Genomic DNA, 18,816 nt, shown 5'->3' on the forward strand with positions numbered 1-18,816 from the left:
TTTTTATGTACTCGATATCATTAAACATGAAAGGAAAACTTCTTTTAGACTCCATCTTACTTCATTCATAATGACTTTCATCAAGAGGAGAGAAAATGATACTGATAAGCACGAGAAAATGAGAAAGAGGGCTATTTTTCTCTGTAGCTAGAGGTGTACACTACTCCAACATTGTGAAAATCACAATAGAAGTCTCCCAAGGATTTCGTAGGAACTAGGAATGTCATGCACATAAATACACGCAAACAAATACATATATATGTGTGTGTGTCTGTGTGTGTTTTTAAGAATTTAAACTATAACCATTTTTATGACCAAGCCCAGCCTATTTTGAACCTATGCATGAAATATTCTACATTCTACCACAGACAACACATCTATGTTTATTGTTAATTTTTTTTTTTTTTTTTTTTTTTTTTGCAATAGCAGTGAAATGTAAGTCTGGTGGAAACATGGATGTTTCAAGACGCTCATAGGCCAGCGAGTCTGGAATATTAGGATATTGTCTTAAACAAGGTGGACCACAAGAACCGACACCTACAATTGTCGTCTCACCTCCACAAATGTACTACATCCTATGTGGGTGCACTCACATACAAATATATGCGCACATAGAGATATTTCAAAATATAACAAAGAAAGACTTTGAGTGGATTGAAAGGTAAACGGATATCACAAGAGACTATTTGGAGGAAGAGACATAGGAGACAAATCTAAAAAAAAATAACAAGAAAAATTGTGTTTGGATATGTAAAAATGAAACCCAATATGGGGTATGTTAACTCTAAAGAAAGAAATAGAAAAAAACCAGCCATGCTGATTTATATCATCCACAAAATATTCAATCATAGCTTGATTTTAATTTTAGACTGTACTATTACTAAAACTTTTATTTGAATATGACCATGTTTTTTCCCCCTCATTTTTTTTATTAATGATTTCCATCTCTTTCCCTCCTCCTCTCCCTTCCCTCCCCTCCCTTCCACCCATACCCCCACTCCACCCCTCTCCAAGACAAAGAGCCATCAGGGTTCCCTTCACTATGTTAAGTCCAAGGTCCTCCCAGCTCCTCCTAAGTCCAGGAAGGTGAGCAACCAAACTGACAAGGCTCACATATTTGTGTTGTTTTATTTTTTGAACAAGGTTTGTTCTGTAATTCAGTTTTAGCCTCACTAGTTCTGGGGCTGTGGGTGTGATCCACCACACACAGTGTTACTGTCTTTTTTGGTTTCCTCAGAATGGATTTTAATTAATTTTGTTTGGCATAGTTATATTAATTCCCTTAAAATAATCAACTCTTCATTATGTAATTTATGTTATACTCGAACAAGTTTTTGTCTTATATTTCATATAATAACCCATTATTGGTAATTATACATGTGATACTTAAGAGTTTTGCTCTTCTCTGTAAGCATATTATGGTAACCTTAGAATTCTATGTGTCTTGCAGTCAGAGGAAGAAAGAAGGAAACGTCATTCCTTCCTTTACAGGATTCAGCTGGAGGACTCCTTTTATATTAAATTCTAGAATAATGGAGGAGGTTAGGATACTGTTTGACTGGAGAGTGGGAACAAGGAAGAGTAGAAAGGGTAAGATAGCTTCAAGCTTTTTTCTCTTAAAATTTTAGATTCTATCATAGAATTTTTATGTTAAGAAGAAAGCAAATGTTCTAATTCCTACCAATCTCAATTCAAACCAGAGTGTAGTGAGAGGAAAGGTGTCAAGCACAAATGTTCCTCTTAGTGATAATAAACCCCATGTGTATCATTTTCTTTCGGCAGGGTGCTCTTTGAAGCTGGCAATGTTCTTCAAGGCTTACATCCACAACAATGCTTTTGAGATAACCGAAATCTTTCACTGTGTGCAGCCACTAAACAGCCCTCATTCAAATCCCACAGGGACTGTCACTTATCAGTGAGGACTCCCAAAAGGAACTTCCTAGTGAGCAGTCGAATATTAGAAATGGGATGGCTTCCACTCATTGTGTTGGCTAAGAAAACGTGATTGCGCCTCCAGATGCTGTGTAAATTATGTTGAAGGCCACACCTTTTTGTGAGGAGCTGCTATGAAGTGAGGCTGCAGAGGAAGGAAAAAATTACTGTTCTTTTACGACACAGACACAGATAGGTTGCTCATGACCCAGTGGATGGCAATTTACACATGTACATATGACCGTCACTACACCTATTTAGGGGGTTGTTAATAACAGCAAAGAACAGGATGCAGGAGGAAAGTGGTGTAAGGAACACAAGGCTGAGCTGAGGGAAGTAGTGGTGCATGGGTATGATTAATAAACACTGTACAAATTTATGAAACTTTTGCATAATAAAATATTTTTTAAAGTGAAAAAATATACATTAATCCATAAGGAAGGGTTGTGTTTTAATGACATATATTTTAACACACACACACACACACACACACACACACACACATATATATATATATATATAGTTCAAATTATATTTCATCATCTGGTGGGTATTTGTTCTCTTGTTTTTTTAAGGTGATAATTTTCCTGATATTTACTATACAAACTTTATTTCTTAGCTCCAATGTTTCATAACAAGTCAGGTTGTTGTTTTTTTCCTCAATGAGCTGCAAATTTTGCCTGATTCATTGTAAGAGACATGAGCTTGTATAAGGATGACATTTTTTTCCTCTTTGCAATTCCCTTGAGTTTGAAATATACACAATTCCCTTGCTTTACTTACCTTACTCTTCCAGAAAGGAAATGCTTATCAACTATTATTTCCATTTTCATCCTGCTCTGTGACACTATTCCTGGAGACACGTGAATGGAAGTCTTCTAACACCAAACTAATAATGTCACAAATCCAGCTGAGTAGAGTTACAGGAATATAGACGTGGTAACTTACAGAAGCAGGGATAATTGAAAGGAAGACAAATGGCCGAAAGCTCACTGCAGCATGGTTGATGGTTCCCGGAAGCTGGAGCTCTCAGGTCCCTTTATGACTTGAAGGCTGCTCAGCAGATCACAGGGTGCTTCCCAGGAATCTGTGTGGGTCACCTTCTTCTAGGCAACTTGGTTGGTTAGCTGATCAGGCAGCCTGTTTGAGTTAAAAAGTGTTTCTCAGAATTCCTTCATGTTTATGTAAGCTTGGAAAGGGAGGGACTGGCCTATATGTTTAGTTTCATGGACTTCCTGAAGCTTCTGAGTTTTTTATAGAGATTTAAGAAGGCTCTTTTTAGAATTTCCAGATTCTTAATGAGTTTCCCTGACAGATAGAATCTTATTCCTTCATATACAGTATCCTGAGTTTTACAGTGTTCCTCAGAAGAAACTGCAATAAAAGACACTGACCTTATTTATTCGAGAAAAATTGATGTTACTACAAATTAAAACTTAGTACCCATATAATACAACAGCCTTGTCTTCAGAAATCAGATGTCCTTTGATGCTCTCTGGTCTTGTCAGAAGTCCTTGTGTTCTGTCTAGATTTTAGGAGAAATAATCTATCTGCACTATCTAACTTACGTATTACCAGAATCCAGAAGAATAAATTTGTATCGCATCTGTCTGAAAGACTTTAAAAGTTACACTTCATCCCAAAAGATGTGTTGTAACTCAGGAGCTCCTTAACTGTGAACTTCTTGACAAATGTGAAAGTTATGCACAGCTTAATTAAATGTAGCTCAGCACTGTGCATTTGAAGATGATGAAAGGTGAAAGGTGGTACACACGTGGCAAAGAAAGCACGCTGACTTAATTCCAATAGTCAAAGGTAGTAACTTTCATCTCTGAACAAAAGGTATAGCTAGTGTTATAATTTAAAAAAGAAATTTTAAAATATTTTCCCTTAAATAATTTGGATCTCAAGTTTGAGAAGAAATGTTGGTGAGGTATTTTGGTATACCTTCTTAAATTACTGTCAGACAATCTTACAGCAAACTCTCTGATCTTTTTTTTTTTTTTTTTTCTCTTACCGTCTTGCTATCCTGGCTCTCCAGTGTTCCCTGTGCTTTAGGTGAATGAGTGTTTTATAGATGTATTCACTGAGACGGGGCTCCATAATTCTGCAATTTGACTGGTGTGATTTTCTGCTTGATCTCTGTTGCAAAGAAAATTTTCTTTGATGAAGGTGACGCAGTGTACAATCTAGGTTTATCTATGGGTACAAGAAAAAGGTTACTATTTTTGTTAGGGATTGCCCTGGCTCAGGAAAGTAGTGCTTGTAGATTCCGCTAAATATCCTTGACTTTTACTAGCACCGAATAGTTAACATTTTCTGTAGTAGTTTCCCTCTTATTGAGCAGATCGTAAGTACAATTATGGAGCTGTTGCTGGGGAGAGCTGACTAAGAATGACACCAATAGACAAAGTAGACAGGTAAAGAACAAAGGCCCAACCCTAAACAAATAGTAAGACAAAAATGATATGCATAGAGGAGAAATTGTCTTCCTTAGGAAAGAGCATATCAACTTTTTTCCACTTCCTAACAGCTTTCCTTGGTAGGTCTTCCACAGATGCGGCATTGTGTTAGCCTCATCCTTGAGGTCTCCAAGGCCATGAGTTTCACCTGCACAGCTTTATGTAGGCTTCCAGTCGGGGACACCCCTGACACATGCCTGGAGGTAGCAGTCTCCTTAGTGGCTGAGGCAAATTCCCTTTTCTTCTATCCTTGAAACAGAACCATGGGTTTGTTTGAAGCTGGCAGGTGCTACTTGTGGGGGCTAGAACACGGTCCTGTTGTTTAATGACATCTTTACCAGCTTTCATTTTCCCCCCATGGTTTCTTTAATTGCCTAAACTTGGTTGTCCTAGAAGACTAGATTGGTCTCATACTCAGCTCTGCAGGTTATACTTCTGACGTGCTATTTTAAAGGCTTGCGCCATCACCTCTCTACGTTTTTTTTTTTTTTGTTGTTGTTGTTGTTGTTGTTGTTTTTTTTTAAATTCGTTTCCACAATTAGGAAATTTAGCTGGTTGGGATCGTGCCCTAAGGTCACCACACCTTTATTACATTTCTTTTTTTTTCTTTTTTCTTTTTCTGGTTTTTCGAGACAGGGTTTCTCTGCAGCTTTTTTTTTAGAGCCTGTCCTGGAACTAGCTCTTGTAGACCAGGCTGGCCTCGAACTCACAGAGATCCGCCTGCCTCTGCCTCCCGAGTGCTGGGATTAAAGGCGTGCGCCACCACTGCCCGGCTCTTTATTACATTTCTTAATCTGTTTATCTTCTTGAACAGGATTTAGCTCCATCCCACATCCCAGTGCTTCTTTCCTTGTCAGATTTTACATTTTGTAATTTACCCTGCTCAGCTTGCTCCTTTTCATTATAAATCTTCCTTAGAGCCACTGCTAATAACCACACAATGGAGTGTGAACTATTTCAGATTTTTATGTGCTATTAAAAAAATGATTCCACTGTTTGAGCATTTGCTTAAATTGTAGATCTCCTGACGCTCCTATGTTCACATCCAAAGGGCTGAAATTGCTGGCGTGTGGCACCATGTCTTTGGAGTAATTTAATATTTCATGGTAAAGGATGTTTAGAAAACATTGTCTGAATGTTAGTTGTATATGCTGATATTGCATGTTGCTGGTTTTAGAACATTCAGAGGACTGTGCTAAGAAATGCATGATGACTAATTCATGTAAGCACATATGTGTGTATATTATATGTGTGTATGTGTCTTTCTATATAGTCGCTAGTGTTTTATTTTTAATTTTAAATTTTTTATGGTAGTATAAAGCCAAATAACAAAGATGGAAATATGTTTACCTTCTCTTTCAACTCCAGTATACATATAAACTAGATTCAAAATTGCTAAGAAGTGAAATAAATGCATTTGCTACAGAATCTCAACTTGTAAAATTTCATTTATTTTTAGAATCTCATTCTCTTAGTTATATGCTATTCAAAAATACTATTTTTCAAAATTACATAGTATAATTACTTATTTTTCTATTTTCTTAGTATGGTTAATTCATTTTCAGTAATGTTATGTTAATGTGTCTCAAGTTGTATCCCATATTTATTCTGTGTTCTGCATATTTTTGTTCTTAATTATTTCTTCTGTTATACTTTTACTTGATAGGAATCTGGCAAACACTGACATATACATGACAGATATATAGTCGTTTATCCACCCTAGCAACCGAAAAGCTTCACCACTGAGTCTATTCATTGTATCTATTATATATTCCTTACACACATTTAAGCCTTAGGATGCATCTTCCTCTCCCTTCATGCTATAGTTTTCCTTCTTTTCCTTTTATTTTATTTTCCAGATAGCCTAAAAATCGGAAACATTCACTATGTAGCACTTGGCATCTGACTACATTCATCTCATAAAAGATATTTAAAAGAGACTTCTTTGGTTGAATATATACATAGTTTACACATCTTAATCACTGGGTGAAATTTATTGTCTCTATATAACAACCATTTATTCATTCAACAGTTGAATGACACTTGGGTGCTTTCCAGTGCAGAATGAACAGAAATAAAACTGTTAAATATGTGCATATAGCTTCTGAAGTAAGAAATGGTTTTATGGAATAAATTCTTTGAATTTTGCTTGCTGAAGCAAATAAATGAAAATTATAATTTACAAGAAAAGCAAACTTTTTCAAAATTGCTGTGCCATGCTACAGCTCTATTAATATGTTCCAGGTGTTCTTCAACTTCTGAACTCACGAACAAGAAAACATAGTACTTTTACTTATGTCTTATTTTTATGGGGTATATTATATTTTCTCATAGAATAATGTAAAGCATATTTTATAAATTATTATATTCCCCCATGTCACTTCTAAGTATGTTTTTCTACATAGCCAACTTTTGGTACCCCACACTTTTGTGGCATTTAAGATTTATAACAGCCCTCTTTGTGCCTGCATCTCTTTTCTGTCACCTATACTGTGAAAATCAGGACATATCTACAACATATCCACCCGATTGGCTTGAGGCATTGTTATTAGTCAAACTTCATAATTTATAATAACTTCACTTATTTTAAAGACCCATATGCTTGGACAAATGAGTTCTTATATGTGATAACCATTATTGGTATTGAAAATCATTTTCCAGTCCTTAAAATCCATTGACCTGGATTTCTTTGTTTCTATCATTTCAAATAACAGAACCCATCCATCTCTTTAATGTTTTTCCACACTCTCTTAGGTGTCACATTATATACTATGCAAAATTTTTAGAATCAACATTTACTTGGAATTTTTTTATCTAATTATTAAAATTTAATTTATATACTCACGGTCCATGCATCTTTTTACAGTTATGCAGTTTTCTTGCAATGCACTCAAATTTGTATCTTTTAAATATTTTCATTCATCTAATGGTGTGTTTAATTATTAATAGTTTCAATATTGGACAATGTTATTTAAAATATTGCCTATGGAAGCAGGAAATGGTTCTTGATATGCAAGCCTGGTAATCTGAGTTTGATATCTGAAGCCTACATAAGGAGACACAACCCTCCACAAGTTTGCTGTTGAATACATTTACCAGCATTCTCTCTCAGACAATGTGTGATTATTAATAAAGGTGAATTTATGTTTAAAGCAAAACACCACCAAATACAGGTTACGAAGAATCTACCCTGTATTTTCTTGTGATTTATATTTTATTTTTTTTTTAAATTCTTATCTTTGATTATTTGGGGGAAAAGTTAGAGTACAGCATGGTGTATCTAAACATATGTTAATTTTACACAACAATGTTTAAGTTTCTTATACATTCGAAACCCTTGGGCTATTTTTTGTGTGTTTACTTTTATGCTCGTTTTTTCTTTCACTATTTTTTCTTTCTTTTCTTTTGAAAATACCACAGTCTTCATTATTCCTTTTAGTAGAAAATACAAAAACAGATGTTGTAGTTCATCCAAACTTATTAATTTTCTATAATTATATTTTTAGCTAGTTTCTCTCTTTTACATAAGTATAAAATTAGCTCTTCAATCTCTTCAATAATGAACATTTATTTCAATATAAATCCATTTGAATTTATATTGCTTAAATTGATTTGACAGTAATAGATATCAAATGCATTGTTTCTCAATGGTTTATATTATTGTTCTATAAGTCATCTTTTATCTTGTAGAACTTTATTTTCGTAGTTTTTAATTAATGGTCCCCAGTAATATTTTGTATATCACTACTTAAAATATAACTCACTATGCTAAGTTATAATGGTAGCCATTTTATGTTTAAATGTATCATCTGATATGAGATCCCCTTCTGTATATGTGACCTGGGATTTTCCTCTGTGTGCTGTGATTACCATTGATAAACAAAGGAACTGCTTTGGGCCTATAGCAAAGATATCGAAGAACAGAGCTAGGTGGCAGGGTGTGGGGGGATAAGCTGAATGCTGGGAGAAAGGAGGCAGAGTCAAAGAGAAGCCATGTAGCCCTGCCAGAGCACGATGGAACTTTAGCTGGTAAGTACAGCCATGTGACAATGCACAGATTAATAGAAATGGGTTAAATTAATGTGTAAGAGTCCGCCAATAAGAAGCTAGAGCTAATGGGCCAAAGAGTGATTTAAATAATATAGTTTCTGTGTGGTTATTTTGGGTCTTCATTTAGGGTGGGATTTACCCCCTTCATATTGGAATATATTGAACAGAGCTTTCCTTCAAGGTTAAGCCTTGCATTTTCGGGGGAACTCTACCAAAACACGGGATGTCAAGGAAGGTGAAATGACTGGTTATTTAATGACAGTTTACAAAGAAGTTAAACAGTGTGATGTTCTAGGAGAGGGTAAAATTCGAGAGAGAAGTTCCACTAAGACAGGAAAAAACCAATCTGAAATAGCATCAGCAAGTTCTTGGCACTGATATGATTTCACTATTCCCCCTCCACTTTAAGAGTACATACGCTATAAAGGTATACAATAGTCATTCTTAGACAAGGAAAAGTACAAAACAGATACAAAGACAAGTTTTACACCTGGAAGAGGCAAAGTGTTCAGCCCAGTAGCCTGAAAAAAACGAGTATAAAACCAGTAAGCTAAAAGGAAAGAGCCGATTAACTGCCTGGAGACTCAGACCAACTGAATAACCTGGAAAGGACATTTTTCCAAGCTGTTGAGCTAAGCACAGCGGGTGCAGGGTGTGTCGGGTGATCCGGGTTCCCAGCTTTTGAGAAGCATCACCCCTGCTGGATTGGACTCGGGTGATACGCTGACTTTTAGTAATTTGTGCTCCTCTACGTAATTCCTTACTCACATTCCTTCACAGAACCACAAGGAAACACATTCGTTCACAAAGTTGAACTTTGAAAGCATCCCTAATTTGGTCTGTTCTGCAATCCCTATTAAGAGTGTGTAAACGGGGGTGTTGTGTCTCCTCAGGGAAAAAAAAAATATCTTCAAACATATTTCAATTGGTGTTTCAGTTGTTTAGGTCTAGTTGAAAAAGCCATATTGTTGAAATGTCGTGGGTGCAGCTTCCCTGTGATGCATAGAAGACACCGTGCCACAGCAAATGTTCTGATTCTCTGGTTCTTACGATCTTTCTATCCCCTCTTCCTTGACACCTCCTACTGTATAGAGATTGTTGGTATAAACATTTATCTGAAATATACAAATGAATGATTAATTGTATTGAATGACATACCTGTCTTATACTTTTGTTGACTATATTTACACATCCAGAAGTTATGTTGTAGCTGCTTTGACAGTTTATGTGCTGACGGTCCATAGTATTTTACACATCCAGAAGTTATGTTGTAGCTGCTTTGACAGTTTATGTGCTGACGGTCCATAGTTATTGAAGTCTGCTTGTGTGTCGGAACACTTTTTTTTCTCTGCTTCATTTTCCTATCTGGGAATTCTGAAATGCTGATGGTTAAAAATGACAGGAGAAAATTCCTTCCCATTTCTCTAAATCCAGTAGTAAATCCTTAGGTACAGTTTTGTTATGACTACTGTTTATTTGACTTTATTTTTCTCTCAATACTTATTCTTTCTTGTTCTCTCTTGCTCTCCATTGTTCTTTGTTCTACATTATTCTTCCTCATCATACCTGTTACAAATGTTCCCAGTCATATGTATCCTTAAAACCAGCTATTTCCCAGCCCGAGCAGGACCCAGGGCCAGAATTCTTTTGCCCCATAGGAAATCAGATAAGAGGTTTTACACACAAACACACACACACACACACACACACACACACAAAGAGAGAGAGAGAAAGAGAGAGAGAAAGAGAGAGAGAGAGAGAGAGAGAGAGAGAGAGAGAGAGAGAGAGAGAGAGATCTATGGGAGCGGCTAGTACATGTCCAGTGAACTCCTTAATGGAGAAAGATAGTTAAAAATGGGAATTAAATCATCAGGGAATTCTAGAGGGAAGGTTGGTGTGTTGTGCTACATTTTCACGTGGTAGATATAAGGCTAAAAGTTTTATTTTCAGTAAAATTATGAATAGGACACAGATTGTCTAAATAAGCACGTACTTCTTTTCTCCCAGAATACATAGAGAATACCAGGTAACCAGGCAATCTATGTAAACAGTCAGGGAGAAGCTGAAAGCTCTTGATCAGATAACAAATATACCAGACTCTGCAGTTTCTATTTGCTAGGTCTGGAGTTAGACTTACTGCTCTAAGCGAAGAGACCCAGACCTCTAAATTATCGGTCCTGGGGTATGCTGATATCAACCCTTCTGATCGTGGGTGTTGTGGGTCTTTCTCTGGAGTGCAGTTAATTTTCCCTTCTGCTGTCCTTGAGAGTAAAACATAAGCCATAAATTTCCTGAACTAAAGTCACCTGTAAACCGAGGTGAATGTGAGCATAAGGAGCTAAGAATCTTTTGAGAGGAGTAAAACCAGAGCTGCGGCTTGGGCAACTAGTAATTCTCTGTCATTGGAGATCTGTGCATATCTTAAAAGGGCTGGCTAAATACTGACCTAATGCCAGCTGACAAAGATAACTGGAGGAAGGCAGATCTCTGCGCTTACCTAGGAGAGTGGAACAAGGTCTGGCAGTAGAAAATTTCTTTCATGAAACTGTTCTGAACTCTGGGAACTAATTCCCCAATATGTCACAGAAAGGGAGTTAACTACAGTGAAAAAAACTACAGCAAAGGACAGCCATTTTATTTACAAAGCAAAACGCCAAAAAACCTTGCTGTTAGTTTAGCCTTTACCAGGTCCCTTGGTTCTGATAAGTCGCTCGTGAAAAGATGGCTGAGCAATTACTGTATAATGTTGCAACTTGTATCAATTTCTGCAGCTATTTCTAAGAGAGATTGTTTTATAGCAGTTTCTGATATTTGGAACTCTTACAATCATTCCAACCCCTCTTATGTGTACCAGCTGCTGAAGACATGGCATGCTAAGGACATAGGACTAGGATGATTTGGCCTGTATCTCCCATGAAAACCTCTTTCCAGGGGTCTAGTTCCCAGGGTTCCAGAAAAATACTATGTAAAACTTCCAAGAGATGTTTTGGATAGCACTCTTTTGAAAATCAGCTATTACCAGTTAGGGAAGATATGTATGCATATGGATGGAGTAAGTGGCCCTTAACAGGTCAGTGACAAACAGGGGCAGGTTGATTGTTCTTACAGCCCAGACACCAACAGCCAAATCATCCTGGTACTTCAAATTAAGCCATGTTTTGAGAGCTAGTAAAATCATGAACCTTAGAAAAGAATCTACTACTACTACCACCACATTGCTAGACCAACATAATCCCTAACTACATTCTTAATATGTATTCTTATGTTCACACATCTGTACAGTTACCATCACTCTAAAAGAAGTCTGTCTTGTTTACATAAAGTAGAGACCATAACAGAAAGCCACAAAGAGACACATTGCAGAGGTCATGTGATTATGTTGAACACAGCCACAACTGTCGTAGTGGGGCGAGCAGGTCTGCTTTTTGTCCCGCCCAGCTCCCGCACGGGGCTAGCTTTACACATGAAATAACAACACACAAATTGTATTCATTTAAACACCGCCTGCCCCATTAGGTCCAGCCTCTTATTGGCTAATCCTCACATCTTGATTAACCCATTTCTAATCATCTGTGTAACATCATGAGTTGGTGGCTTACCAGGAAGATTCTAACCTTCGTCCATCCTGGGCTGGAGCTTCATGGCGTCTGCCTGACTCTACTTTCTTCCTCCCAGAATTCTGTTCCCTGATTCCACCCACCTAAGGGCTGGCCTATCGAAAGGCCAAGGCAGTTTCTTTATTAACCAATGAAAGTAACACATAGACAGATGACCCTCCTACATCAAGATACCATACCTTACTACTTGTTATCAAATAAACCGTTCTTTACCGCAACTGGGGGAGCCTATGTCAGTGTTTACTTCCCAGGAAACTTGAAAGAAGAGGGGAAAAACACACAATATCAGTAAGTCTGATAAAAATAAAAATAAAGAAAGATAGAAAGGACAAGGACGGAAGCAAGGAAGAAGGAAGGAAAGGAGAAAGAAAAAAGAAAAAAAAAAAAAATAGGCTATGGATTTAAACAGGGAGTTAGGCCAGGACAGCATTTGCACAAAGAAACCCTTTATAGAAAAACAAAGCAAAAACTGAAAAAGCAAACAAAGAAGGAGAAACAGGGAAGTTTAGCTTGGCAGTGGTGGCCCACTCCTTAAACTCAGAACTCAGTAGGCAGAGGAAGGTAGATTTCTGAGTTTGAGGCAAACCTGGTTTACAGAATGAGTTCCAGGACAGTCCAGGCTACAAAGGAAAATTGTAACTCAAAATAAAAATAAAGAAAGAAAACAAGAAAGAAAGATAGAAAGGACATACTGTTTGAGCAGTATCATAAACCATGTTTTGGAATAAACTGTATCTTGTGTTGGAGTTTCTAGTAAAAACTTTGAGATAAAGATAGAAACTAGAAATTGGATAGATACCTCATGTTCATGAACTGGTAGAATTGATTTTGAGAAAATGATCATCCCACCAATAGCAATTTATATGTTGAATGCAGTCAGAATACATATAACTTTCCTCTTTGAAATAGACTAAAAAATTCTATAACTCACATTGAATCAGAAAAGACCCTGCATCATTAAAACAAAACAGAGAAAAATAACAACAACAACCACAACCACAACCACACCACCACAATAACAACAACAACAACAACAACAACAACAACAACAATAATAATAACAGCTATAGTAATAAAACAACATGTTCCTGGCACAAAATAGATAAAAATGTAAACTACTGAAACAATAATCAAAAATTAAAACATACTTGCTAGTAACTTCAGCCAACTTATATTTGATAAAGAAGTAAAAATCATACTCTGGATAGATAACTTTAAGAATACAGTTATGGCACATGTATGTTTGAAGTAGTAAACAGCTCTCAATTTGGAGTTCAAACCTACTCAACAACAGGTAGCATGGTACTAGAAACCTAGCTAAGTATTTGGTTATAGTGAATGCATGACTATTGAAAAAGAATCCACAGCCATTGCCTATTAAAGCAGGATAATCCCTAACAATAGCCAAAATGAATATGTGTGGGTACAACTTCCAATGGATGCATCTACAACATACTTCTGCTTCTGGCTCTGCAAATATTGTGGAAGATGTGGCAGAAGAGTTGTAAAATCCAGAGGATGAAGGAGTTTTTTGAGAGATGTTGGGCATTGTCTTAAGTCTAATTAGATAGTTGCTGGTTACTGACATGATATGAATGCTGTTATTTTGCCTTTGGGATATCTGCCAGGTTAGACATTGTTGTAGCTCATAGACATCTAATTTGCGTAGAACTATTGGTTGCTTTTCTTCCTTGACAGTTTTCAGAATATATTCTGAATTTTCAAAATTGCGTTATAAAAGAGAATGTGTTATAGATTATAGAGTTAGAAAAATATGAATTGGTAATTTGATGTTGAACTTATAAAATCATAGGTAAAATGGAAACATTTATAATGTGCTGATGTAAATAAGATGTGTATATGTCTTAATAACATTATATGATTTATATTTAAATTTATAACTCTGGCTGCAATAAACCACTGAATTGAGAGGCTCAACCAGAAAGATGTATAACGCCTAAATTTTTGTTGAATTCCTAGTAAAAGGAGATAAAAGATAAAGGCACAATACGTCATGTACTTCTATGAGTACTAAATGAGACTATAATTATAATGTGTTTTAATCTGTCTAACTTTTCTCTCCATCAAAGGCAAAAAAGCAATATGGCAAAAGCACCTTAGGGAAGAAGATGCTTACTTGACTTCTACTTCTTGATCATATCATCACCTAGTAAAGCTGGGGAAAGAATCATAGAGGAACACAGCTCATAGGCTAGTTTTCTGGCTTGTTTGGTCTAGACTTCAACTGACTTCTTTATAGAGCCCTGAATCCTAACCCTAGAGATAAATCCACCCATGGGGGGTTGGGTCCTCCTGCATTAATTAACAGTTAAGTCACTTTCCCGCAGACACGCTCAATGGTCAACCTGATTAGATGTCAGTGGAGCAGCTGGTAATGATTGATGTGTGAGGTGGCAGCCTCCGAGAAGCAACCCTCTGATAGCTGAATCTTGTTTAAGTAAGACCATGGGACTACAGGTCCCAGAATGCCTTTTGCTTCTGCTGACGCTTTCCTTGTTTTACTCTAATATTCCTCTGGTTTCCAGCATCCTGTGAGTGGATGTGGAGATATCTCCACTGCCTATAATATAGTGTATTCATCTCTTGGAAACATCTTGTTGTATTTTGGTCTCTCGGTTGTCAAGAAGATGACACCTCCCTAAGATGTACTGTCTAAACTGATAATAATAAAGATAGACTATGCAGAGTTTTGGTGAATAAAAATCAATACAAGGATATGTTTTCCAGCCAGGGCCTGGGAGTTTCACCTAAGGAGCTTCATAGATTGTAGCTCAAGTTAATGATTAACAATTGACTCCCAGTAGCCTAGCTAGTTTAAATCCCTTAACCTTAATGATGGGAGGTGTATTCACAGCTTTCAGAGTGCATCAGAGGTGAAACAAAGTTTTGAAAATAGCAAAGTTGGACAATGATGATTTGTTGAAGATTTTTGAGATGAAAAACCCAAGAAGAAAATCTCAAGTAATAGAAAGGCACCTAGTTGAGAGTGGACCCTGTTAAGGTCGGGGAACAAGAACAAAGCAGCCCAATCATCATCAGCTGATGTGCCTTTCTTGCAAGGACTGGCTGATGACTGAAAGTGATAATTAATTCCTTATATCCATTTATGCCCCCAGTCTCCTGATATTAAAACATAAACTATTAATGAGTGTAAATGTACCCTAAAGATTTAAAGTAGAGCTGACTGATTCTTTTTCTTACATAAAAGTTTAGGTTTGTGATTCCTTTAAGATTCCCTATAAGATTCCCTTTAAAGAGAAGTATAAAGTAATTGGCCCTTGCATTGTAACCACAAAATGCAGTCTGCTGAGAAAAGACCCAAATGAAAAGAATACCTTGCTTGTCTGCACAGTTATTCTATAACAAGCTGCTTGGGTTTGAATGTATGTGGGTTCTTGGGAGAATTTGTTTTTCACCTGTAATATGGAAAATGCTTAATCACATAAGGGAGATGAAACAAATGTTTTCACTTCTGTGTATTACAATAATTATATTATAATTATATAATAATTGTTATTATAATTATATAATAATTATAATATAACAAAGTATATATTAATTCACTTAAAAAGACTATAATTGCATTATAATTCTTATATTTCCTGAAAAACTTTGTTGGAGTATACAAGCTGTGGAAAAAAGTCTAAAGAATGAACAGAGAATAAATAAGGAATCCAGCAAGAGAGTGTCTGAGTGTCATTTTCCCTAACCCCTCAGATACAAATATTTGAGCCTACATGGATTCCATGGATTGCTTTCAAATCCCTCTGCTGCTGGAGGCTGGTCCCATGGTCAACAGTAAGTTACCTCCTGGATGGAGGCTTTTTTTTCAGTTGGTCTAGGCTGTGTGAAGTTAACAAAACTGATTATGACAGAAACTGTGATGCTTTTGTACAAAGTTGGGTAGGAAGAAAAAAGGGCTACAAAAATCCAATGAGGTTAAAAAAATACATAAAAAGATTACAAGAAAAATATAAACAAATCAATATTTTAGAGTATTATTTTAAAGCCAAGGAATAGATGCATTAAACAAAATAATTAAGATTATATGTAAAATATACTACCAAGAATACAATTTTGACAGAGAGCATCAAGTCATGCCAAAAGAGTGACCAGCAAAACTGCTTTTCTTATGAAACTGCTTTCTTGTGAATTTTAAATGCTACTCTGCTATTAAATAGCACCCATGCCATAATATTTAAGCATGTATAATTTATACAGTAATATATTCTGACTTGCTTTGCTATTCGGCTTTCTTGGATAAAGAGATATTTCTTCTAAATTACATCAGAACATTAATGACCTATTTTTCTTTCTTTAACTTCCCTGTGTGTAAATTTAAATTCACATCAGGGAAACGTGCAACAATCATGGCCACACATTCATCTAGATAAAATGTCCCAGATGGAATTATGTTTTTATATATTGAAACTAGATTATTTTTATACAACATATTTTGATTATAATTCCCCTTACCGTATTCTACCCAGATCCACCCGACTACATCTTTCACTCAAACTCATACCCTTGTTTGCTTTCTCTCATTAGAAAACAGTCATGTGATACAATATAAAGACAATAAATCATAAAATAAATTAAGAACACGACCAAACAAATAATGAACAGAAATAAAGAACCAAAGGAAAAGCTCACACACACAAAAATAAAACCATCGATACAGAGATTTACACATTTCTACCCACAGAATATTCATAATGACACAAAATGAAAAAAAAATGATATATAAGCAAAAGACTTGTAGGTTAAAGAAGAGTAATTTACAATGATTCTGCATTTCCTCCTTTCTAAAATATAGTGAGACTGTTTTGGAGAATCAAACCCACCCATTTTTATTCAACAAGTTTAATTGGTAATATATTATATCCTCTAAATAAGACTTATACATACTAATAAGAATGTTAATTCTTTGTTAGCACATATCATTTTAGGTACACTAAGTGAAACTATCACACAGTTTCTTAACAAAGAGTTAATTCTAAAACGTTTTATTTAGTATTGGGGTTTGCAGACGTGTTTAACATTTAGAACCTTTGTATCCATGCTGTAATTCTGGTTGAATGGAAACCAGGTGAAGTCGGTGATACACTACTAGCTCCTACGGCTTGCATTTTCTTCTAACAAAACCGAGGTGGTTACAGTTTAAGTTGTTCAGTAAAGAGAGCCAGCAAGAAACCAGTAAGAACATGAGCTATTTTGATATAAATATATCACCCAGCTGCGAAAATAACTCACCGTGCCATTTCCCTTTAGTTTGTTTAAAACGATTTCATTCGAAGAAAGTTGGTGGCAATGAAATTAACAAATGCAAGTAACCTTGCTGAATCAAAAATTTACATTTTTAAAAACCATTTCTAGTGTGTTTATGTCAAAATTACTTTGGAAATAAGTAATATATTTCTTTAATAGTTTACCATTTTAAGATTTCTATAAGGAAATATTTGTAGCTGACATTTTCAAATCAAGAATATGTACTCCAATTAATATAACAACATATTTTTTAAATGTGCATAAGTTTGTTTTTATTATTTTAATATTGTTATGATATTTATGAGCAACTTTATGACTTTTCAGTTCAAGATTCTAAGAAGTTTAAAAAATAGTGAATTACTTTTAATTTGCATTGTATTTATGCTATTCTGACAAATAAATGAAATTAGCATCATCTTCTTTTTTACGCTCAAATACTTGGGATAAAGTTATATACCACTATGTTACACAAGCAGTATGATTCCCAAGACCAAGCATCTTATATTTATTACAGTAATTATCTTTACATTTGCATTTATTATCCTATTTAGACTACTCTATTATTTCATGAACATATATAAACTAAGTATATTAATGATGATTTTCCTATGATCCATAAATTAAAATAGTTGATGTCTAAAATCATCCTCAAGAGAACTGTAAATTTTAACCACAATCTTATTCATTGTGATCAACCAGACAAAAAAATGTATAAATAAATTTTATTTCAAAATATAACCTATCATAAAAATAACCAATAGACTTATGATCAATATACTTCTCTTTGAATGGGTGGAGGGGAGGGGAGGGAAGGGGGAGAAGGAGGGGAGAGAAGGGGGAGAAGGAGGGGAGGGAGGGGGGAGGAGGAGGGAAGGAGATGGAAATTTTTAAATATAAAAAAAAAATAAACCATGAGAAAAAAAACAAAAAAAAAACAAAAAAAAACATAAAAAAAATAAAATAAAAACATTTATCATGAGTTTTAAAAAATCCAAATACTTTCAATCTTTGAAAATATACTCAAAATCGTTAGTTTTGTTTCTTTTTTTATTAAAAATAGAGTTTTCTTTCATACAGTACATCCTGACCACAGATTTTCTGCTCCTCCACGCCTCATAGAGACCTCTCCCCACCTCCCTGCTTCCTTAGGTCCACTCTGCTATGTTTCCTCTTCAGAAAAGAGAAGGGTTCCAAGACCCAACAATCAAAAAATAAAAATAAAAAATAAAAATAAAAAAAACAGAACAAGATAGAATGAGACAAGACAAAAGCCGTTTCATACTGAGACTGGATAAGCCAAGCCAATAGGATGAAACAGTCCCAAGAGCAGTCAACAGAGTCAGAGACACCTCCACTCCCACAGGTAGAATCCTACTGGAGAACAACAAGCAAAGGGCCATTACAAATATGCAGAGGAACCTGGAGCAGACAGTTGTAGACCCTGAGTTTGTTGTTTCAGTCACTGT

The 18,816-nt window shown here is 35.6% G+C and overlaps 1 long non-coding RNA gene across 1 annotated transcript; it reads right to left on the minus strand.

Moving 5' to 3' along the window:
- Positions 1 to 2,780: 2,780 nt before the first annotated feature.
- LOC121677009 lies at positions 2,781 to 9,787 on the minus strand. The gene is made up of 3 exons (XR_006020686.1): positions 9,603 to 9,787; positions 3,950 to 4,074; positions 2,781 to 3,072 (listed from the first exon to the last, which is right to left on the minus strand). It is a non-coding gene; the product is annotated as an uncharacterized LOC121677009 (long non-coding RNA).
- Between the last annotated feature and the right edge of the window lie 9,029 nt (positions 9,788 to 18,816).

Source organism: Arvicola amphibius, chromosome 18 (assembly GCF_903992535.2).
Source record: "Arvicola amphibius chromosome 18, mArvAmp1.2, whole genome shotgun sequence".
NCBI classification, from domain to species: Eukaryota; Metazoa; Chordata; class Mammalia; order Rodentia; family Cricetidae; genus Arvicola; species Arvicola amphibius.